The 24,771-nt window shown below is 32.9% G+C and overlaps 1 protein-coding gene, 1 non-coding gene and 1 pseudogene across 3 annotated transcripts in view; 1 reads left to right on the top strand and 2 right to left on the bottom strand.

Moving 5' to 3' along the window:
• GRID2 (glutamate ionotropic receptor delta type subunit 2) overlaps nucleotides 1-24,771 on the top strand; it is a 1,302,586-nt gene that overhangs the window by 356,671 nt on the left and 921,144 nt on the right. The window lies entirely within an intron of this gene.
• Nucleotides 9,596-9,974, bottom strand: LOC111737255 (annotated as a pseudogene).
• LOC111737273 lies at nucleotides 14,769-14,887 on the bottom strand. The gene has a single exon (XR_002779407.1). It is a non-coding gene; the product is annotated as a 5S ribosomal RNA (ribosomal RNA).

The raw sequence follows: 24,771 nt of genomic DNA, 5'->3' as shown, positions 1-24,771 counted from the left end.
TAACATTTCTTGGTTTGACAGAATTATTTAAATGTCTGTCATTGTATCTTATGGACAAGAAAAAGAAATAAATGTGTGTTGAATGATGGTAGAGTTTATGAAATGGTAGCTAGTTAGGAAATTACCAAAGATTGTTTTTAAATGTATAGATGCCATCTGTAGGAATGTCTTTAATGGCATGGATAGGCTCACTACTTATTACTTACTATACTACATCTCTTCAAGGAGCTATAGAAAGCATGCTCCTGCTAAAAGAGATACTAGCTGTATGGGCATTTATTGAATGATAGATCATGCTTTATTGTAAATAAATGGAAATAAAGAAGGATTATTCAAAAATACTGAGAGTAGTTAATTGTTAGGAAACAAATTACATTCTAACCCTCACACACACCAAGATGCATTTATAAATGAATTAAAATATTTAATGATTAAAGTTTAAAAGAAAATAGAAAATGCCAATTTGCAAATATTTTTTTCTTATTTGGTAGTTGTTTTTTAATTTTATTAATGGTTTCCTTTGTTGTGGAGAAGTTTTTTAATATGATGTAATCACACTTATTTTGCTTTTATTGCTTTTGCTTTTGATGTCAGATTCAAAAAATCACCACCAAGACCTATTTCAATTTGCTTACCACCTATGCTTTCTTTTAGGAATTTTATTGCTTCAGGTCTTACGTTCCAGTCTCTAATAAATTTTTATTTAATTTTTGTGTATAGTGTAAGATAGTGGTCAAGTTTCATTCTTTTGCATGTGGCTGTTCAGTTTTCCCAACATCATTTATTGAAGGGACTATCCTTTTACCCATTGTATATTCATTTCTTTGTTACAATTTAATTGATTATATATGTTTGGGTTTATCTGTGGGCTCTTTATTCTGTTCCATACATACATTACAAACAAAACAATCTGATTAAAAAAATGGGCAGAAGATCTGAATAGACATTTTTTTCAAAGAAGACATATGAAAGCCAGCAGGTACATGAAAAGGTTCTCAATATCATTAATAATCAGGAAAATGCAAATCGAAACTATAATGAGATATCTCCTCATGCCTGTTAGAATGGCTATTATCAAAAAGACAGGAAATAACAACTGTAGGCAGGAATGTGGAGAAAAGGGAACTGTCATACACTATTGATTGAAATGTAAATTGGTGCAATCCCTATGGATAACAGTATGTAGCTTCCTCAAAAAATTAAAAATAGAACTACCATGTGATCCAGCAATTCCTCTCCTGAGCGTTTACCCTAACAAAACAAAAACAGCTCTTGAAAAGAAATATGCACCCACATGTTCCTTGAAGCATTATTTACCATAATAGCCAAGGTATAGAAACAATTTTAGTGTCTATCAGTGGATGAATAGATAAAGAAATTGTCCTTTATATATAATCAATGGAATATTACTTAGCTGTAAAGAAGTATGAAACATTGCCATTTGAGACAACATGGATGAATATCAAAGGCATTATGCTAGATGAAATAAGTCTAACAGAGAATACTGAATACAATATGATCTCTTATATGTGGAATCTTAAAAAATAAAACGACAAAAAAAATAAGGTCATAGATACAAACAACATATTGGTGTTTGCCAGAGGTAGGGAGTGGGTGGGAAGAGAAATAGGTGAAGTGGTTCAAAAGTTATACACACACACAAAAATGACAGTCACAGAACAGTCTTCGATCAAATAGAATGTTTTTGCTTTTAAAGAGCCCTATTTGCCATCTAATCTTGTCCTTAAGAGTCTTGGGAGAGGGGCAGTCTTGGCATTTTTAATGCCAGTTCTTAGACGAGTGACTGAGGCACAGGCTTGTCAAATGTCACAGAGGAATGGCGATGATGGGTGAAGGTCACAGTCATTGCCAGCACCCTGATCCACCTAGCCACTCCCAAATTTGGTGGAATCCCTGCAGAGTGAACAGGAGGACTGGATCACTTAACCCTGCTGGTAGGAACAAGAACCCAATTCTGCAAGGTCCTGATTACTCAACCATACCCTGTCTGGCATCTTCAAGTGAGATGACAACTGTTACCCATCTACAAGTCTTAGCTGAAGCAGCAATTCCTCAGAGAACATTTCTGTGAGCCACCAATATAGAGCCAGTTTTTCCCTCCCTTCTTGCAACTGTCTGGCCTCCCCATACCATAGAACTTATCACCTTGTATGTCACAGAGTGTTCAGATTTTAGCTCACTAAAGAGAAAGAAGGAGGGAGGAAGGGGGGAAGGAGGGAGAGGGGAAAGAGGGAGGAAAGGAGGAAGGGAAAGAAGGAGGAAGGAAGGAGAAATATGTATGCCAGCTTTTTCTAAATTTGCTTTTTCTGAATATGCATCGAAACTAGATATCTTAGGAGTGCTTATCGATAAAAAAATTTTGTTGATTCTGAGCGGAAAGGAGCCATGGGGAATGGTGATAAAAAGAGGAAAAAGGCAAGGAAACTTCAGACTGGTCCGCTTGATTAAAAATACCTACAAGAAGAAAAATGAGAATTAGAAAAGAATACAGTAACACTTTTTTTCTTTAATTTCTCCTCTTTTCTCTTCCCGCATATTATTTTTAAAAAATACACAGTAGAGGCAGGACACAATAGACTGAAAAAGTTAAATTAGTAATATAGAAAATAACTTTAAGAATTCTCCCAAAATTTAAGAGAAGTAGTAAAATAATAAAAGATAAGAAACACACAAAACAGACTTGAGAGATGCAACATACAGATCCAAGGGGTAAAGAACTGAGCAGGTAGAGAAAACAAAAATAAATAATTATAAGAAAAATTTCCTGAAAATAGATTTTGTCTTCATGGCAAAAGAACTAGAAATAGAGAAGAAAAATACAAAGTGATCTGCACACATGTAAAAGAAATGTTAGTGATAAAAACAAAGATTTCTTACCAAAAATAAAAATATTTAAGTATATCCTAGCAGAGAGAATGAAAAAGAGAGAAAACTGGAGGAAAAGATCAGTAATAAAAATCTAATGGGTGGAGAAAATTACGAATCAAGAATTTTAAACTGTGAAGTTGCTGTTTATGAACGAGGGTAACTGAAAGTTATTCTCATATATGGAAGTGTCTAAAAAATCTCACATATGTGCCCTTCCTGGAAAAAAAAAATTCTCTCAAATAATTATTCCTTTAGACTAAAATCAAATCAAAATAGAAAATTAAGAACAGGCAAATAGTGATATTAAGAAAATTATTGGTGAACAGTAAAACCAGTGGAACAAATAATTGTGATAACTATGATGCATTAATTTTGTATTGCAGTAACAAATCACCACAAACTTAGTGAGTTAATGCAAGTTTATTATCTCACAATTCTATAGGTCAGAAGTCTGACACAAGTCTTACTGGGCCAATATCAAGGTGTCAGCGGGGCTGCATTTCTTTTAGGGAGCTCTAGGGTAAAAGTTATTTCCTGTCCTTTTCCAGCTTCTAGATGCTGTTAGCACTCTTTCACTCATGGTCCCCTTCCTCTGTCTTCAAAGGAGAGGGGAATTTTCAGCTGATCACACATGGTAATAAAGCAATGTATACATCAAACCTTCTCAAATAACTGTAAAAATTGATTTTTTTAACTCTTTTCTAAAAAGAAGAAAATCCAAAATACTATTTGCTAACAAACCTTAAATTTTTTTCTCCAACCCAGTGCTCTTTACTGATCTCCATCCCAGTTTACTGATAACCGTTTGTTAGCTATCCTCTAGAATTCCCCTTTTCAATGTTTCTGCACCCTAGGCCAGATTAATTATTGTGCAAAATATTATATCTTCAAGTCACTCTCCTTCAAACTAATCTAAAATGAATCTCTGTCATCTGTGCCTTCAGATCCAAATCACTCATCTTGTTATTCAAGATCCTCTAAAATCTACCCTCATATTATTTATCTAATCAGTATCTCCTCTTATTCCATTTGACTCAAGAAACAATCATAGCACTTATTTTTATTACTGCTACGTACAGGGAATGATGCTGGGCAAAACGGGTATAAAATGTTCCACAAGAGACTGTCTGTGTCCTTAAGAATTTCAATACCTGGTAAGGACACACACACACACACACACACACACACACACACACACACACACACGTATCACACTATATATTAAAGGCATGTATGTAAGTGTATATGTCACATTAGTGATAGACTAGTGATGTAATATTTTTACACATTAATTTATGTAAAAATTTTAAATTGCTATGTGAACATGAATGGCAAAACAATATGGATTCTAACTAGGACTGGGGTAGGTGATGGATGGGGGAAGGGCAAGAAACTGTCATTTGTAAAAAGAACTGCTTTGTACCAGGCACAATTCTTAGATTTTTGCATTCATCCTAATTCTTATTTTACAAAATAATTTATGATGATGTACTATTATCCTTGTTTTACAGATGAAAAAACTTAGATTCACTGATTCATGTAGAACCAGTTCTGTGTGATTCCAAGATCCTTTTCAGTATACCATTTTTAAATTCAACGTTAAACCATTACGTTTGATTGGAGGGAAATGGAAAGGTCAACAGATGAGTGAAAATGCAAAAGCAAGAGGGCATGCAGCATTTTCAAGGAGTTCAAGTTGCTCTGGTTTGGTCGTTGATTAGAACATATGGAGAGGAAATGGAATGACTTAAGCCTAGATATATAACTTAGGACAGACGACACAAGTTTTTAGATGTAAAATTGAGCAAGAAATTTATTGTACTGGCAGTGAGAACCATTGAATATTTTTGGTTCGGAGTGTGATGTAATTGAGCTTCTTAAAACTTTTCATTCAGCTACCTAATATATTTCCACCTGCATTATTCTTCTATTAATGAGTAATAAATTATCCCTAACTTAGCAGATTTATACAACAAATGTTTATTATGCCACCACGTCTATGTATGAATCAGGAACCCAGGAGCAACGTAGATGGGTACCTCTGGCTCAAAATCTCTCATGAGGTTTTTTTCAATTTAAGTGGCCTCATCAGAAGGCTTGACAAGGGATGGAGGGAGTTGGAGATCCAGTTTTAAGCTTACTGAAGTGAATGTCAACAAGTCTCAGTCACTTACCATGTGGAACTCTCCATGGAGCTGCCTTAGATCTAGGCAGCTGACTTTCCCCAGGATGAGGAATACAAGAGAGAGTGAGACCAAGTAAGAGTATGCCAGGACAAAAGCCATAGTCTTTTTGTAACCAAATTTTGGAAGTTACAATCCATCTTTTATGTTGTATTCTATTTATAAAACTGAATGAATAAGTCTAGCCTACACTCAAGTGGAGGGGAATGCAAACACTAGCAAGCAGTCATCATTGAGGGCCCTCTTAGAGAATGCTTATCATACCACCTTGCTTATAGTATTCACTTTCTAGACTATCCAAATGCAGTAAAAATATCTCAAGGACTATGTTTCTCCATGATCCATCCTATGACATACTGAGCTATGCTTTTCTTGAGTTCCATAAATTTTTTTAAAAAACTGTCTTCAGCATGCACCTAAACACATTATTTTTGTTTCTTCGTTAAGGTCCAGTCCATATACCATAACTGAGTCCTCAAAATACTTAGCAAAGTGCTGAGTATAACATGCATGCAATGTAACTATATTGACCAGAGCAAATCTATTAGAAGCATTTCTTCTTGGAGTATTATCTGTTAAGGTTTATCCTTACTTTTACATTTGATTCTCTGATTTTGATTGATTATTGTTTGAGTATTGATTGGGTGGCTTAAATAGCGTTTCTTAAAGTCACTTCTGCAGGATAAGAGATATGATTGTTTGTTTTGATGTTTACTATGGTATTTCTTAGATTGCTTAATGTGCTAGGAGTTCAGAATTCTCAGAAATTCTATATATATGTTAACATTTTGTAAACTTATTTGACCATAAGCCCCTTTTTGGAAAATGCTAATCGACTTTTTTAACACAGAAAACAGTTAGCTAGTTAACCTGCTAATTAATATAAGACCAAAGCAATGACTTGCCCTTCCTTCATTCTACAAATGTGATATGAGCATTTTGCCAGAGACTTGAGTATTATAAAATATAAAGTTAAAAAGCAAAATGAGTAAGACCCTTTATAAAGAGATTTCATGCTGTTAGACTCATCAGTTATTTTGGGTTTCCAATGTAGTAAAACCTCAAAACAATAGCAACAACAATAAAACAAAACTCTTACTCATTAGAACTTATAGAAGCATGCAAATATAATGAGGAATGATAATATGGGTTATCATTTATACCATGTTAAGATGAATATAAAAGGACATTTGGTTTGTTAATAGTTGCTAAACTATTCTTGAGTTTAGCAAAGGATAAAAAAAAGAATTTTGAAGAAAAAGGGATAGTATTGCACAGAACTTCAATTTTTATTTACTTTTAAAGGTTTTCCTTTTTTTTTTCTGTCTTTCAATAGCACCTGAGAAAATTTACTGTCAAGAATGTTTGCATGCTCTATTTCGTCTATTGATTATAAGAGTAAAGTGCTATGTAGAAAAAGTAGGAAGCAAAATTTTCATAGCAATTGTGGTCTCAGCTATTTTTAAAGGAAGCTTAATTTTTTCTCTCCATAGGAAAAGCTATATTGACACACACCCACTGAACAGTAATATAAACTTGCATTGATTTTTTTCCCCATCAGGAAAGGCACTTTATTGGATTCATCTTAGACTTAGGTTAAGCACAAAAAAATTAATAGAATACAATGGCGCTAAATTCACCTTCATTTTGTTGCCATTTTCTTTATATATTTACAATATTTTATTATACGTTTCTGTTATAAATCAGTTAGTTTTAAACAGATTTAAATCCATTTTCACTTAGTACATGCTGAGTGAGTTAAGGTGTTTCTTTAGAAGAGGTGCCAGGCTATTTTAGTGATTGAAGTAAAACAAATATGAAGTTATAATAACATGGGGTCTTTTAGCAGAACAAGAAATTATCTCCCAGTTCATTATTACTATTTCTGTTATCTTGAGTTGCCAATAGAGATGAGCCTTGGTTTTGGCTGGTGCAAGCAAATAAACAGTCAGTTAAATCAGAGGACAAAGCTGTTATTTCAAATCCTTGCAACAGATAGTAAATTATTCAGAACAAAGCTCATCTCTCTATCAAAAATTTCACTGAGCAAAAAAGTGGTTATGCATACTAATATAGTATGCAAAAATAGAAAGAATTATGGCATTTAAATCATTGAATGCAATGAAAATTCGAAGAGATGTGGCATACAAGTAGATAAAATACTAATTTCAACTTTAGGGATTTTAATTTATGTACTGGTTTAAGTTTTTAGATGATGTGCAATTGGGTATCCTAGCTTATCTTTAAGAATAAACCCAATAAAATAAAAACACCTATTGTTGTTTTGTTTACATTTAATACAACTTGGATTGAATAGAAGCTTTTGAATTTGGACACTAAAACAATACACAGCTCATTTTAGAGAAGAAATATTTTTATACGGTTTTTTATTTTCCCTTTTCTTATTCTTAACAAGGCCAGAAACTTAGGGAAGATGTAATCTTAGGTTTTGTTATAAAGTTATTCATGTTTATAATTGGTAGGAGTTTTCCAATTTTGCTCTATAATTTTGCAACCTAGGGAAAAAAAAATCAGTATGCTGTATTCGAAAAAAGCATATGTCTAATAAAAAAGAGAGATGAGCAGTGGATTTATTTTAATGTATCATTTCTATGAGATCTGTACTATATACAATGTCTTCAAAATGCATTCGCAATTTGTTATAGTGTGTTTTTTGGCATTAACTTAACTAGAAATCTGCTTAATTTTCTACTAATCTTAAATAATTAAGGAGGGTATTCTTAGGAAAACTAATTTTTACTGAATAATTAAAGAAGGTAACTTTAGGAAAACTGATTTTTTTATACGGATTTGTTCTCTTGAAAAAACATGACTATATAAGAGACTATAGGAAAATGCTTTTATGCCCGATGGAGCAGTTCTTTTCAGGGAAAGTTTTCTAAAGAAATCAATAGTAATATTTCACTGGGTTATTTGGTCATCACAATTTCGTAAATTGAAAGAGTGTTTGGAAGTACAGAAAGAAGGAATTAGTAACAATGCATTTTATTATTTGTCAGTATTTTAAAATAGCCCTGTCCTGGAAATTCTTAGAATATATAATCTTGTCTCCTTGAGTCAGAGAGGGAAAAATTAGTAAAAATATATATAGAGAGAAGTCGACAATACTTTTTTGAAAGGATCCAACAGAGTACAATTTACAATGAAATACGTGGAACCCGCAATTTTTAGTGCATTACCCTCAGCACCCAATCCTGCTCACTTTAAATTAGCAAATAATTTTATAAGCAAGAATAAATATTGAAAATGGACCAAGATAAATGTATGTTTTTAATTATCAATTATTTTGTATATATTTACATATATATTTAATTTTAAAGAATAAGTTTAAATATATATTAAAACAGACTTTAAATTGTGTGATTAATGATTCAATAACATGTAGAATATATTTATTAATTTCTCTACCAATCTTTTATTGAATATGTATATGCGGACATAATACGTGCTAGGGTTACAATGATATATTACAATGATATACAAATCCCTGCCTTCAAAGAAACCCTAAGTAAATAAACAATTGTCATAAAAACAAATAATTTCTTTTTCTGTTAAATTTATTGGGGTAATGTTTGTTAATAAAGTTATACAGGTGTCAAGTATGCAATTCAATAATACATTATCTGTATACTGCATTGTGTGTTCACCAAACAAAGTCAAATCTCCTTCTGTCACCATATATTTGATCCCCTTTACCCTTATCTAACTCTCCCATTCCCCGTTTCTCTCTGGTAACCACTAAACTGTTGTCCGTATCTATGAGTTTTTGGAAAACAGATTAATTTTATAGCAGAGTAATAAATGTAAAAAGAGAGGGAGAGGTGGGGACTGCTGTTGTCTTAGTCTAGAGTTGTTTAGGCTGCATTTTATTGTTAGTAGTAAGTGAATGTAGTTCCCTATGTGTTTATTCTAGCCATTATTATAGATTTAGATGTGACTGCTGAGTTTTCAGCTAAGATTTCAAATGGTTGTTGAGGTACTACCCTCTCTAAGAATTAACATAACTGTAGTGATAACTCCTTTTATGTGGGGAAAAAAAGAGTGGGATCATGTAGCTTTTATGTATTTATTTGCATATTGTCTTATAAAAGAAATTTTAAAAAATATAATATCCATTCCAGATTTATAATCTAGTTAGGAACTTTATGTAATTAACTACACTCTTTGAATGTAGGATTTTTATTGCTCCCAACTGATATAAGTGCTACTTAGACTCTCTTAATTCTTTAATTGTGTGAACATTTCCTATAAAACTGTATTTACAAAAAACTCACTGGTTTCCTTTTGTCATTTTATGTTATGAGCCATCTTTCATATGGATTCTAATGTCTGTTGGTTAGCTCACTTGATGATGCTTTTCTTAACCAGTAATCAGTGAAGCTATATTAGTTTGGATCTTGAGATCACTTGAAAATAGAAGAACACTACAGTTGACCCTTGGACAACACAGGGTTGAACAGTGCATGTCCACTTGTAATTGGATTTTTTTAAACAACTAATAGTTAATGTATTAAAAAGGCTGATTTAAGCATCTGCAAATCAACCTCGACTCTTGGCTCCATACTGATGGAAGTAATCTGCTTAACAATCTCAGAAGTGCTGTGCAAGTCAATGAGTCACTTGTGGATCCTCATCTGAAAACAATCCCAAGTCTTAGAGCCTTCCTCACAGGGAGTTTTTTCTTGTAGTGATTCTCAGAGTCTTGGTAGGCAACCGAACTGGTCCTCTCATTTTGAGGTTCTTGTCCTTTGTACCTCTGATCAAATCAGCACAGACCTTCTCCAAAGATTTTACGTTGCAGCTGGTGAGAATAATTCTAACTCAGTGAATCGCCACCTCTGGTTCCACAGGTGTCTTTTTTTCGGTATCTTTAAAAGCCATGACTGCGGCGCGGCTTCCTAACCGACTATTCCTCCGCAGGAGCCAATAGCGTGAGTCAGGAGCAACAGAGAGCAGAACTAAGCTCAGCTGAAGCTGCTACCTCGTCTTCCTCAAAAAGCTGTAATTGGATTTTTTTCAATAAATACTATTGGCCCTTCTGACCCTCGGGTTTCGCATCTGTGGATTCAACCAACTGCAGATCGGAAAGTTGTTTTTGCATTCCTAACTGCAGATTCCCAACCACAGATTGAAAATATTTTTGATAGGTTGGTTGAATTCGTGGACATGAGAATCAACTTTAGTTAAGTTTTTGGGAGTCGAAAGTTACATGTGGATTTTCAACCTTGTGGCTCCCATAACTCATGTGTTCAAGGGTCAACTGTATTTATAAATGTAAAAGTTAGAAAGAAATACTTTGTAAAGAAAAAGTTCTAGCATAGGACTAGTTGCAAATAAAGGAAGATTCATGTGTTAGGCAGAATAATGGCCCCTATATATATCCACTTCCTAATCTTTGGAACCTACAAATATATTACCTTAAATGGCAAAAAAAAAAAAAAAAAAAAAAAGACCGCAGATGTAATTAAATTAAGGATATTAAAATGAGAGAGATTTCAAATTATCTGGATGAGCCCAGTGTAATCATAAGGATTTATAAAATAAGAGGAAGGCAAGAAAGTCTAAATCAGAGAAAAAGATGGGGTAATGGAAGTAGAGGTTGGAGTGACACAATTGCTGGTTTTGAAGAGGGAAGTGCCTTTGGGCCAAAGAATGGGAGAAAAATCAAGGGATGATTCATTTCCTAGAACCTCCAGAAGAAACGTAACCCTGTGGACAACTTGATTTTACCCCCATAAAACCATTTTGGACTTCGGACCTTTAGAACTAGAAAATAATACATTTGTGTTCTTTTATGATACTGTATTTGTAGAATTTGTTACAGCACAGCAGCGGTTGAAACTATTATGTTTCTAAAAAAATGAAAAAAAGAATTATGAATGTCAAGTTGTGTCCACCGGTTGCTAAAAGGTTATACTCTTGATTTCTCACCCATTTCTTCTTTTAATCTATTGAATATCATAACTGACTATAACGATATGTCTCTCACTAGCAGCAGACTTGTACTTAGACTTTGTTCAGTTAGGAGTGCTGCTCCCAAATATTTCCTCTTCTCCCTGTAGTAGACAAGAATTCCTGGAGAAGATAATTATGTGTAATTTGTTGTTACCCTAAGCTTTGACTTGGCTTATAGACCCTGATAATTTAAGTTCTTTTTCCTAATAGGCCCAATGGACTACCCCTTGCAAAGATATTCTAATGACAGATATTGAATTATATATGGCAAATTTTATAGAAGGGAAAGATCAGTGAGCAGTGGAATTGTCAGAGAGAATTTTTAAAAAACATTGGCTTTGGCAAAACAAAGTATGTGCAGACAGAGAGATGGAAAGTAGACGGGTGGAGAATATTCCAAGCAGACAAAACATAATATGTTTGAATGATAAATTCATAGTTTTTATTTAAAATATTTCTGTTGTATTTTTATATGATTAAACAGAGGATGAGTCATTTTTATGTGTAGGAAGCAATCATTTATTGCTTCTAGCTCTTAAATCATGATAAATGAAGTTTCTATATTAATGTTAACATGTATAATTTGTACTACAGAATCATAAAGAAAAATAAAGAGTAAACTTTTTCATACAAATCCTCATTTCAAAAGGCCTCAATATTAAAATAATTCAACTTCGACTCTTATCTGCCCATTCAGATCCATACAGACTTCTTTTGCTATACAATGATTAGATGCTGTAAGACTTACTGTAATTTTTAAAATGTCCTTTACTTCTTAAAGAAATAATGACTTTATCTCTGATACAATATGGAATAGTTGTCCAAAATACATTTGATTTGAAAAATATCTCTCCAAAACTGTGAAAGCTGGCCATTACTTATAGAGACTTCTTCCTTCATGTCAGCAGAAAGTACAATTTTTGTGAGAATTTTATAGTTATTTGAAAAGTTTTTCCTGTTCTTAATTAAACATTCATAACTTTTTGTTATTATCACTCAGTTTGTTGAAAATCATTAAAACATTGTGTTCTATATGTATTCCATTCTCCTATTTTCAACCTTTTTTTTTTTTTATTCCTTACCTCTACCCTCACACCTTTAGGAGAAAATATCTTTTCCTCTACCCTTCTAAATTATCAGCTAGGATTCCTTTAAAAAAATAAAAATTAGATTAACATGAGAAATTTTACATGACATGGAAGCCTTTATAAGGAAATGAAGACACAATGAAACAGTTAAAACCTAGTGTTTTTTATGCTAGATTTGATAAAGAATGGAGAGTCATGGAAAGATATGATAGCACAAAGAATATGAACTATGTGTAGTATCCTGGGGAAAATTTAGCAAGACCTGATTTTTCAGAATCCTCTGAGTCCCTTTGTCTTTGAGGATAAGGATGGTTCTTTTCTCCTGATATAGAGAAGACACCTTTCACATGAGGGATTTATCACCCTCTTGAAGAGGTTAGATAGTTCTTTTTGTGCATGCTACTCATCAAATTCCTTCAGCTTAAAATATGCAGTATGCCAAGATGCTATATTTTGAGGTCCCATCAATATGTCCTGTCACTATCTACCTCTCCTCTCTATTCCTCCCAACCCAATCCATATCCTTCTCTCTTTTTCTTCTCTACTTCTGCTTTATGTTTTCAGGAATTTCCTTTTTCTCACTGATACATTCTATTGATCTTCATACATTTTTCTTAAGTTCTCAAAGAGAATTCTGGAGATGACAGCAATGCTATCCCTTTAGATCAATAATCAGCATTTTGATCCTAGTCAAATTTATTTCTTTGTACATTAGAAATCAGTTATATTTAATTTTTGGACATGACTTAACTATGACTAATCTTTGACTTTCATACTAGACCAATACCTCAAACAGTAAGATGGTTCATCTTTGTTTCTAGAAGTAACTTTAAATACCCAGCCACCTGTGGAACTCTCATTCTCACCAAAGCTTTTTATGTACAAAATTTTCTACGTGAATAATAATGTGAGCACCAGGAATTTCTCTCTAAGAAAGAAAGAAAAAGAGTTAAGATCTAAGGTGTGCCACAGAACAAAGGATCATGTATAGTGAGATTATCTTATCTTTTATTCTACTGGATCTTACCTGTTTCAAGATTATTTTATAATAGACTAGTTCTATACATATTTAATACTCCATAAAAGTAGAAATCATGATTATTTCCCTATTATTATAGGAAATCATATAATATTAAGTACTTTTGTTTTCCTTCATTTCTCTCATACATGAACAGTCATATAGATTTCTGATTTATCTGAACTTCTTATTTTGGATAGTGATAACAAGAAAATAGATTCTGTTAAATTTAGGGAGAGATAGCACTAGTGCCATGTAAAAATATGAGAGTTAGAAATTGTCTATTTTGCTACATATTTTTATTTATATTTATATTTTTATTGCTTTGAACTTCATTTTATATGAAATATTTGAGGCATGTTATAGCTCAATACCATAAAAATATCACTTTATTGGGTATTCTAACTCCCATACTGGAATAGAATATAACAAATCAGTGTCCTAGTTGTGCGAATAGTGGGCTCTATTTCCTACAGTCCCTTTTGATAATTAAACTTATTATTCTCTTCCTAGGTCACTTTGTTACTGGGAATGAAATCTCTTAAAAGGAAAGTCTCAGCAAAATTGGGTATGGTTCAGAACCATATGATTTCACTCATATGTGGGATATAAAACTGAAAGCAACAATGAAATAAAACAAACAACAAAACTCATAGACAAAGATAACAGTTTAGTGTTTACCAGAGGGAAAAGGGGGAGAGGGGTAGATAAATGTAAAGGCGGTCAAATATATGGTGACGAAAGGAGATTTGACTTTGTGTGTTAAGCTCACAGTGCAATATACATATGACGTATTATTGAATGGTACACTTGAAAGCGATATAATTTTATGAACCAATGTCATCTCAATAAATTTAATTTAAGAAATTGGGTATGGATGGAGTGTTTGTAAATAGAACTTGTATTTTAACATCTGTCATAGGTGTCCACCCCATATGGCTTTCAAGTTGTTGATATGTACTTGCCACTTGATGTGATGCACCTACTTCTTCTTTACTCAAATTGCCATTCATTTATTTTTTCCTCTCTTCTCATTATCTTATTTCTGTTTTCCCCCTGACTCAAACTAATAGAACATTTGTCATGGTATAAAAGAGCAAAATATGGTACCACTGATATTTTTAAATGCATGTTTCTTCTGTTTATTTAGGGTCCACATGAAAAAATGGGTAGAAAAGAAGATGAAAGGGAGATAAATGCTTATATGTCATTCAGAGACTTGATATTGAAGTGGACGGCTCCATTATAAGCTTTGCCCCAACTTTGTTCAACCTTCTTCCCTACTTGTTATTCATATTAAGTCTCTGTTCTAACTAACCTGGTATGTTCACTGCTCTAGCAGGTGACTTGCACTCTTCCAATGTGTTTCATCCTTTAATTCTTTTCCCAATATTAAAAACCTATCCCTAGATGACCAAGGCAAATATTACTGTTACATGAAATTTTCTCTGAATATAAAGCAAAGGTTTGCCAAGTAATTATGCTATGCTATATATTTCTTTTTTTCTTTTTTTTAAATTTTTTTAGATGAGACAACCTTTAGTTGACCTTTAGTTGACCTCACAGATTGCAAAGACTTTGTCAGCTTACAATCCCTTATTTTTTAATTTTTTATACCTACAGCACCTGGTCTTCCTAGGTGGTCTCCCATCTAAGTACTAACCAGGCCCAACCCTGCTTAGCTTCCGAGATCAGACAGGATCGGGCTTGTTCAGGGTGGCATGGCCGTAGACTGCTTTATATTTCTTAAGTTGTTATTTATCTCTTGTAATGATACCTCATTTTACCAGCTGGATTATAAACTCTCTAAGATATTTGGTATTCTGTCTGGCTACAATGCTTTGAACCTAAAGAGACTGCAAATTTAACATTCTTGAATAAATCACTCCTTTGGGTGAAATTTATTTCAAAGTTATAGTTCGGGGTTTCCAGGATCAATGGAAATGTATACAATAAATTGGCTTGTTCTAGTGCTTAATCCATTTGTATCTTCCTCTAAAGTTTCCCAGTGATTGATCAATCTAGATTTAACATACAATGAAGCAAAAACATAGAATATGAGGAAACTAGTAGTGTCCAGATGCCCCACACTGACAATAAGGATGTATTAAATTATGATCAGTACTGTGATAATTATTCTAAGATCAGAAATGATGAAGTAAGGTAGTACTTATTTCTGATTTCAAGTATATGTCTTTTAAATTACTTGCAATGAGAATATTTAAAAATAACTTGCTCCTTTGATTTAGAGTAATTTTTAATTGAATCATCATAACTTCTTAATACTAGTCTGCCTAATATACTGTTTTCAATTACCTCTCCCCTGCCTCAGCTCATTACACACACACACACACACACACACACACACACACCATAGGCTATGTTTACACTGTTTATTTTGGTTAAAACTGCTTACTGCTATCTTAGAAAACATACTTTTCTACTTTCGCAGTTTTGATAAAGTCTAAATATTCTTAAAAGATTGTTTTAATACTAGCTGATGATTGCTTTAGAAATTTGGGTCATTGTAGCATCGATATTAAATAACTGTATATTTACCTTTCCGCTTAAAATTTTCAAGACTTTACCTGCTATGATTTCCCCCAATATATTTAAATCTATACTAATCTTAATGAGAGCAATAGTTGGAGGTGGGGGGGGATCTCCCTCTTGTTTTTTGATTTCAGTCTAGACATACTAGACTTGGAAGTTCTTAATATATTTAAATATTAAAAGACCTTGAAGCAACTTTTAATGCTACAAAGAAAAAAGAAAGTGAAAAGAAGTGAGAAGAAAAAATTTAAAAACATGGTCAGCATGTAAATTTATGAAGTAATAGGATTTGACTGAAAATCAATTGGATTCTTTTTCCTTTGCTTTAAGGATTTGACTAATGAACAAAGTACTCAAAAGTGTTAAATTTTCTCAGTCCTCATTACATAAATACAAGAGAATAGGATGCAGTAATCTTCATGCAGCAATTTTTAACTATTGCAGATCTAGTATTAGGTAGTAACTGGCAATAATTTTGCTTTATTCCAAAATATTTCTGCTGTCCCTATATGTCTTCCTAAAATATGTCATCGACTTGGACATATTTCATTTTACATTGTCTAATAAAGTAGTCTGTGCTATGTTGTGAATAAACCCACAGTTGAATAAACTCATGTGTAACTTCAAGTATCTGAATTAAAATCTAGAGAATTTGTCACACTAGATATGGCATATGACTTTAAAAATATATTTATTATGGCAGATTTTATCATAAAAATGCAAATCTTTGGAAGGAATGTCATCTAGTTTCATCCTATGATTAGTGGTGAGAACGATATCAGAGTGAGAATATCTGGAGGTTCTTCCATAGTATTGTTTAGTAGTTTCTGTGGGCTATGTAGTTGATACTCATTAAATTGTTGTCAATTTACCAGTTATTTGATGCTTTTACTTGAAAGCAACGTGACCATTTATTTTTGCTCTTGGAATAATAAATTGATAGAATAATTATGGTAGAATTTATCTCCATTTGTCAAATGACACAACTTGTAAATCTTTATATTTTTCTTTTAAATATTTACAACATGGCTCACTAGAATGTATAAACTTGGAGCCTGAAGAACGTTTTTTTTTTTTTTTTTTACTCCTATCCTGTCACTCAGTTTCTGTGTCACTTTGATCAAGTTACTTATCTCTAGGCCCTGACATTGTCTTTATATTCCCTTTGAGATGTAATTTTCCTGGAAACTGCTACAGTTGTGAGTTTCCATGCCATTTTCTCTATAAGAAGACAATTCTTTCCCTTTACCTTCCCAGTCCATCTTGGGCACAAATATCTTTCCAAAGCCTTTGCTAATTAGGTAAGTTGTATGTAGAGAAGATGTATTATCTCCAGAGCACCAGTGTTGGAAACAGCACTTCCTTCTCATTAAATATTGACCAAGTATAGAGAGAATCCATGGGATACAAATCCTCAAACCCTTGAGAATTTATCACAGTAGGAGCTGGATAAATATTAATTTAGTGGATGTTGAGAGGCTTGTATGACATAACTATAGAGATATTCAAATATAGCATTGAGATAATATCTAAAATAATACAAAATGCCTTTCAATAAAGGCAAAACAATAAAATAAGTTACTTTTAAGTATAAGGAAAAATGGGTAGATGTTCTGATCTTGAATAAAATTCTCATCTCTAATTTTTTATGAATTCTTTAGTGCTTTTAGAAAGATTTCTGATTTCTCTAGAAATTGCTTTTATTTAGAGAGGATGGTATATACAAGAAAAAAATTCCTCTGAAACCTATATGGCATTTGCCTTAAAGTTTCAGAAGAAAAAGCAAAAAAAAAAAAAATGCATTATTCAATACCTGTTTCTTGGGACCCTCTTATGTTCAAGGCAGAGTAATAAGCCAAGTTTCTATTCGTAAGAAAAGAAAAAAAAAAAAAAATGCATTATTCAATACCTGTTTCTTGGGACCCTCTTATGTTCAAGGCAGAGTAATAAGCCAAGTTTCTATTCGTAAGAAAAATGTAATCACGTAAGTCGTCAGAAAAAAAAGAAAAAAGATATCATGCTACAACTGTTATCTGTAGGTTTGTTTGCCATGTCTTCTTTAGCATCCAGCACTCTTTCCTTTTCCCATTACATTTTATAAACAAGGTTCATCAGTAATATATAGAAAAACAGAGCATTACAAATTTTCTGACCTGTCCCCTTTCCCTCACTAAATGTCAGCTTAGTCTCACATTAAACCTAATAAGAAGCAAAAAGCATTCATTAATAAGCATCCAATAGGGTTTATTACTATACTATCCTTCCAACTAGTGTAGTGGCTTCCATATTAGGTCTTAGATGCACTGACTTGCACCCTTATCTGTTATAAAATAATCCCTGCTCTTCATTGATCATACATGGATTTCTGAGACATAGGTTTTTTGTTTGTTTGTTTGTTTTAGATAAAACAAGTCAGATTTATTAGAGTTGTCCACAGTCAACAATAGTGATCTTCTTGCGCGTCTTGCCATTCCTGGACCCAAAGTGCTCCGTAGCTTCCACAATATACATGCTCTCTTTCATCTTGCCAAAGACCATGTGTTTGCCATCCAACCACTGAGACATAGTTTTACTTCAAACGTTAGTGCTGCGATTTCTCCTTAATGAGATTCTTACACTTGAGTTTCTGACCCAAGAATTTGGGCACAAATTTCTGTTAATTTCTGCTTTCAGTAATATGTTGTTAAAAAAATTCTAGTTAATTTCTGCTTTCAGTAATGTGTTGTTCTTCCTCAGTCTCTTCCTAACAGTAGGACAATGGCATGTTTTTGCCTGGCTCCATCTTTATTTTCTGTTGTTCTGCCCAGCCCAGTGACTAGGACTCCTTTACCTGTAGTCCAATCTTAATGACAATTACCAGCTTGCTTAAATTTTTGAATATCTTTCTTTAATAATTAAAGCATTGGGAAAATGTATCGGTTAAGACATTTTATTTAGGAAACGAGCCCCCAAAACAAATCAAACTGGCTTAAACAAATAAGCAAAGAAATGTGTTGACTTAAAAACAAAATTCAAAGATAAGACTAAATTTAATTTTGATGTAGACATTCAATAACACCCTCATCCATAGTTTACACATTTATCCTAGTCTCACCAGCAACTCCATGTGGCAGGAAGATTTCTGCAGCCAAGGAACATTCTAGTTTTCATAATCCCACAGCATATTGTCCAAGAATAGAGAGAGATGCTCTTTTTGTAGTCTCTGCACAAGTCTTGGGATTTACTTCTCTGGTCTCATTAGGATTTGTGCCCATCTCTAAACCAATTATTTTTTTCGAAACAGTAGATGTACTGAAAGTTTAAGCCGTTTAGAGTCCTCTGTTGGAGAAGGTGGGGTCAATTCCATAAAATTTGTAAGAGCTTTCTTTTCTAAGGAAAATTAGAAGAGAGAAGGATAGATGCTTCAGAAGAAATCAACCAATATCCCTTACAGACATTCCTAGGCACTTTGTATCCTAACCACTGGGTGCTAGCTGATCGCAGAATACAATTAAATCACTATTCCTTCTGAGGCACTCAGGCCTGTCCACTGAACTCAGTATCTATTATTATCTCATTCAAGTGGAGTATGCTCCCCAAACAGGTTCTGCCATAGGGGACAAGTCTTTATTACCTTCTAACTGTCTTTTGCCACCTGCTTTAGTTGCTTTAGTTATGTCATTAGGATCAGTAAAAAATATGAATGTTTGACACTCATTAGTGAGGACATTAGTTTAATTCAAAATAATAACAACTAGTAAAAGAACATCTGCAGAGACATGGACCAAAAGGAATTCAAGGGATGTGGTGCTAGGAATGATACTCTTGCTTTCAATAGCTATTACCAATTTCGTAGCCTTGCTGTTGAGGTGATTCTATGGGAAGTAGCAGCTGAATATGTTTATGTCGGCTGCCTCCAAGACTTTATTATTAAATTATTTCTACTAAGAAAAACAAAAAAAGACATATTGATTAAAAATAATAGAAAGTGTTTAAGTGTTTAACTTTTGACAAAGCAGCAAAGAAAAGTAGTAAAAAAAATAATTAGATAAAAACCCCACAACCCCTTCAAACAATGTGCAATTAAAAGGCAATAATCAAAACAAAATTTCAAAATAAAAGTGTTTGTATAACTATTCTAAATATATACCGAGAGTTTCTTGACTTTTAAAATAGTTAAGGGAATTAGTCCCCAAAATGGACTGTTTCACTTACAAAATGCCAAAGTTCCAAATACAAATACTTGAGAAACTACGAAGAGGAATTGTTTAGAAATAGACAAGTTTTAATCAATGTTCTCTTTTCCATCCTGCTTTCCTTTAATGTTAAGTAAAATATGTATTCTATGATTCAATTTTGTGGCTCTTTTTCTGACATTTTTTCTGACCTTTCTTTGCCTTCAGCATCAGCTATGATACATAGAAATGTACAGCTTCTATATTTCAAATACAAACTTATACTATACTATAATGACTTTTGATATTCATAGCCATTTTGATGTCCTAATAACTACATTTAAAGGTAACAGGCAAAAAGCATGAACAGCTTTTTGATTAACTATGTCTTGGTGTTTTGAACCTTGAGAAGTCTAATCTGAAATATCCTTCATCATAACCTGCATAGACAAGGGGAAAGTAAGACTTCAATAGCCACTGGAAAGTTTGGACGACAGCCAGATGAGCCAATGTTCTAAGGACTGTCAGTGACCTTGGGATAGATTTTACAAAGGTGGAAATTTCTCTGTCTCAGACAGACAGTTCTGTGATTAAGTAAGTAAGCATATCCATGAAGCTACAGTGTTTGGTAAACACATGTCAGTTGTAAACAATATCTTTTCTCTAAAGGACTTTGAGTGGATATTGAAATTGGAGCCAGATTTACAATATAATATCCTATATCTCAAATGTAAGAGGTGTTCAAATAACTGGAGTAGATTTATGCAGTTTAGATTAAATAGTGAAAAAAATCAAACTTTATGACTTTTTAATCCCTGGAATCAAGATATAATTCTTTCACTTATCCCTAGTGTTTCTTCCTTTGAGCAACATTCTCTCTTAACCATATATAGAGAAAAAAAAAAAAAAAAGTCAGGTGATGAACACATTAAGAAAGTGTATTTGTTTATGTATTTGTCTGAGAAGAGTTCTCATTTTCCCTAGATTTTTTTAGATCTATGACGGCGTAATGTTTCTTAGATAGAATACTAAAGAAATGTATGAATGGATCCTAAGCCAAAGCACAAAAAGACAAATTAAATTATCTAGTAGCTATATAATCATGGATATAGGGTTTGAAATGCTCCTGGGAATGAAGGGATATTGTGAGGGGTATTTTAAGATATCTGTGAGGAAAGGTAATACATGAAATATATTTTGGTTTAAGTGAACTTTTTCTTTTTCTTTTTTTTTTGATACTGATAAGCATGCAAAACCATACCATCATGCAGTCCAATCTTTTTAGACCTCTAGTGTCCCGTAGAATGCTTGTTATTTGATAAGGTTATACTGAAACATCCACCAAATACACAGATTATGGCAGGTGAATGTGTAAAGGGATTTATTAATAAAGACACAGTGTGTACATATCTATGTGTAATTTTACATGTGTGCATATGTTGTTACACAAATGTGAAGAGGTATGCTTAGAAAAGTAAAACAAACATGACTTTCAAAGTTAATGTATCAGCGTCATTTATTTTGATACTATTTTGAACCAGTGTATTTTAATCTTCATTCTAGTAATGAGCAAAGAAGAAGTTACATATTAATTTATTATTAAGTAAAGAATGAATTAATTAATATTTATGACACTGACTCCTATACAATTTTTTCTGTTATCGATTGCTATACAAAACTGGTTTATTAAAAATGCAAAAAATAAACTCACTCTAAGACAATGTTTCATTAAGTAACTGCTTAAAGAATTCAAGAACTAAATCCAATGAATACCACAATCTGTGAACATATCAGGTATTGTCCTTTAGAGATATGTTCTTGGCCTGTATTTATCCGATTATATTATCAAAATGTTTTCAGTGAGATATAAAATGATACCATTTTCAATGTAATTACCGAAATCTAAAAAGAGAGAGCTGTGATTTTTTTGTGACTTTGAAATGATGCTATGTTACATATAAATGGCAATGTATTCAAAGGGGATAAGTGTAGGAGAAAATAGCTGGCTAGGCACAAATCAGATTAGTCTTAAAATAGTTAAAGTGCATAAGCAATGTGATCTTACATATCCTTTGCATCTTTTTTTTTTTTTTTTTTTTTTTTTACACAATGGCATTTGTTTAGTTACAAACAAAAACAAACAAACACTTGAATGTCCTCACAGCAGGATGACTGCAAGTATTAGAAAACAAGTCTCAATTTGAGTAAAAATGAACGTGCACTTTAATTTTCACATTGCAAACCTGATGGGATGGACATGAGTAAGATTCAGAGATGCCAACTAAAGTGATTAATGGCCTGGAAACCAGGACCTCTGAAGAAGGGTTCAAGAGATTACTGTCACTTAGTTTGGGAAAAGAAGGCAACTCATATATATAACTATGGTGTACATATATAAAAAAAGATTCCTTAAATGGACAAATGTGTAAAAACTAAAAGACAAGATAAAGTAAAAATGAGAGGATTTAAACTAACTATAAATTATCATAGTGATGATAATTTTTAAGGAGTGCAGTTTCAATCGTTTAACTATAGAACTGCAAAGTCCCTTATCAGTGTTGATGCCAGTAATGCATAAATAAATGACAATAAGAAGAAAATTCCTTCAGTGCTTATTATCCGTGATTTATTAAAAAAAATAAAAAGAACGAGAGTCCATGTTTCCTAATGGATAAATCATCTCTGATAATTCTCTAAAAGTTAGCATGTAACCCACTTAATGCTTTATGGTGTACTTAGCATTTTTTTCAGTTATTTGCCCTAATAAGAAAATGTTATGTATGTTTTGCAAACTAATCTAACTCACAGTGACCAGACATTTTGTAGTCCCGAGAATTCTAAGGGACGGTATGTAAAAACTATATGAAGATAAATGATTATCGTTAAGAATTCTTCATATGGGTTTGATATATTTGAATACTTTTCTTGAACCAGTGAACTTAGAAATAGTATTTTAATATCCAGACTTAAAATGACCATTTGCGAAAAGGTAGTAGCTTTCTGGACTTATTTAGATGAGCTAATTTTTTTTTCAGTATAAGATTAAGAAAGAAAAATAGTTGTCTTTGATAGTATTCTTTTTATCTAGAAGTGATCTTTTCCAAGAATAGCTGTTTTTACTCCTATGTGTATTTTATGTCATATTTTCTTTTATATTTATTCTGAACCCCCCAAAAGGATTTTGTTTCCCTGTTACCATCACTTGAGCAAGAACCTGAATTAAGTGGGAGAAACCCACCATGTGAAGATCTGCATAATGAGTAATGAGTATTCCAGACAGTGTTAAGAAAATGTGCAAAGAGCATAAGTCAGGAAAGAGCTTGATGTGTTCAAGTAACAAAAAGAAAATCTGAGTTGATAAAACAAGAGAACTAAAGGGAAAAGCCTTTTAAGATATTAAGGTATATAAGGTATTCATGTAAGAATCTTTCATTTAATTTAAATTTAAGTCATTGCAAGAATTTAAGTAGTGAAATGGCATTTTTATGTTTCATGTTTTTGAAATTGTTCAGGTTTTGCATGGAGAATACACTGTAAAAGGCACAGGATTTTACAGAATTCAATGAGGATATTGTGTTTTCTAGTTCAAAGGTGATTGTGGATTGAAGAGGATGCTATCTGTGGAGATGGTGAAAAAAAGGAGTCAAAATTTCTTTTGGGGATAGACATATTGAGAGACTGGTTGTGAATGCTGAAAAAAATGGAAACATTCCAGATGTTAGGAGCTGCTTTTCTCTTTTGTCTTATCAAAGGAGAGCTGAGAAGAAATCATTCATATGTGTAAATTTGGAGCTAAAGGGAGAAGTCAGTCCAGAATATATGAAATTGGAAGTCATCCACATACAGATCATGTTTAAAGCTGTGAGAACACATGAGATTATCTATAAAGAGAATAAACTATAGAAGAGTAGAGGGCCATACATCCAGCTCAAGGACCACTTACATTCAGTTAATAGATTGGAGGGAAAAGGGATAGGAAATGTCACTAAGAGGGAGAAGTCATTGAGACAGGGTGAAGAGCAAAAGACTTGTTTCCTGAGAGACAACAAGCTATATATTTAGCAGGAAGGAGTAATCAACTATGTCAAATGCTGCTGCTAAGTTGAATAAGATGATTAAAAGAATTATTTCTTGTATTTAAGCAAGATAGAAGTCTCTGGTGACCTTTGCAGGACAGTTTTAGTGGGAGTGGTGGGGCAAATTCCTCATCACTAAAAAGAGTTAAAAAGAGAAAGGGTGTGGGGGTAGGGGTAGTGGGGAATTACCATGTATTGACAATCCCTTTTGAGATGTTTTTCTTTCAAGGAAAACAGAAGCACAAGAGGAATGTGGTATCAAATGAATACTTAACAAAAATGATGAAAATCATCTAAAAGTGAACATCGATGATATGAGACAGAGAATGGATAACTGCAGGACCTAAGCCCTTGAGTAGATGAGAGGCCATGGGATCCAGAGTACAGGTGTTTCAGATGCTCTTAGATAAGTGCACTGATACTTATTAAGTTCAATAAGGAAGACAAGGAAAAATTTACAAATGTAGGTAGATTGGCACATCTGGTGTTGGGAAAAAAAAAATCTGTTCTCTTGACCGCTTCTCTTTTTTTCAAAGTATACACCAAGATAATCAGCTGAGAATAGAGGGAGAGGGGTTAGAGATTTGAAGAGGAAGATGTGATATAGTTATCTCAGGCATGGAAATGAATAATAATGAGTTGGTGAGATGCAGAATGCATCAGTGCCTAATTGCTTGCTTTCAGTTGGGACTATGTTCTGTGGCTATTTGGAAACCTATGACAGCCATTTTTTTTTTCTTTGTTACAACATCTATTTTAAGTCTTGTCAAATAAATTTTGATGTGAAACCACATAGACTAATAGTCAATAAGTGTGACCTTTTGAGTTAAATAT

This window comes from Pteropus vampyrus, unplaced genomic scaffold (assembly GCF_000151845.1).
Source record: "Pteropus vampyrus isolate Shadow unplaced genomic scaffold, Pvam_2.0 Scaffold25, whole genome shotgun sequence".
NCBI lineage: Eukaryota > Metazoa > Chordata > Mammalia > Chiroptera > Pteropodidae > Pteropus > Pteropus vampyrus.
This window is presented reverse-complemented; position numbering and strand designations above follow the sequence as displayed.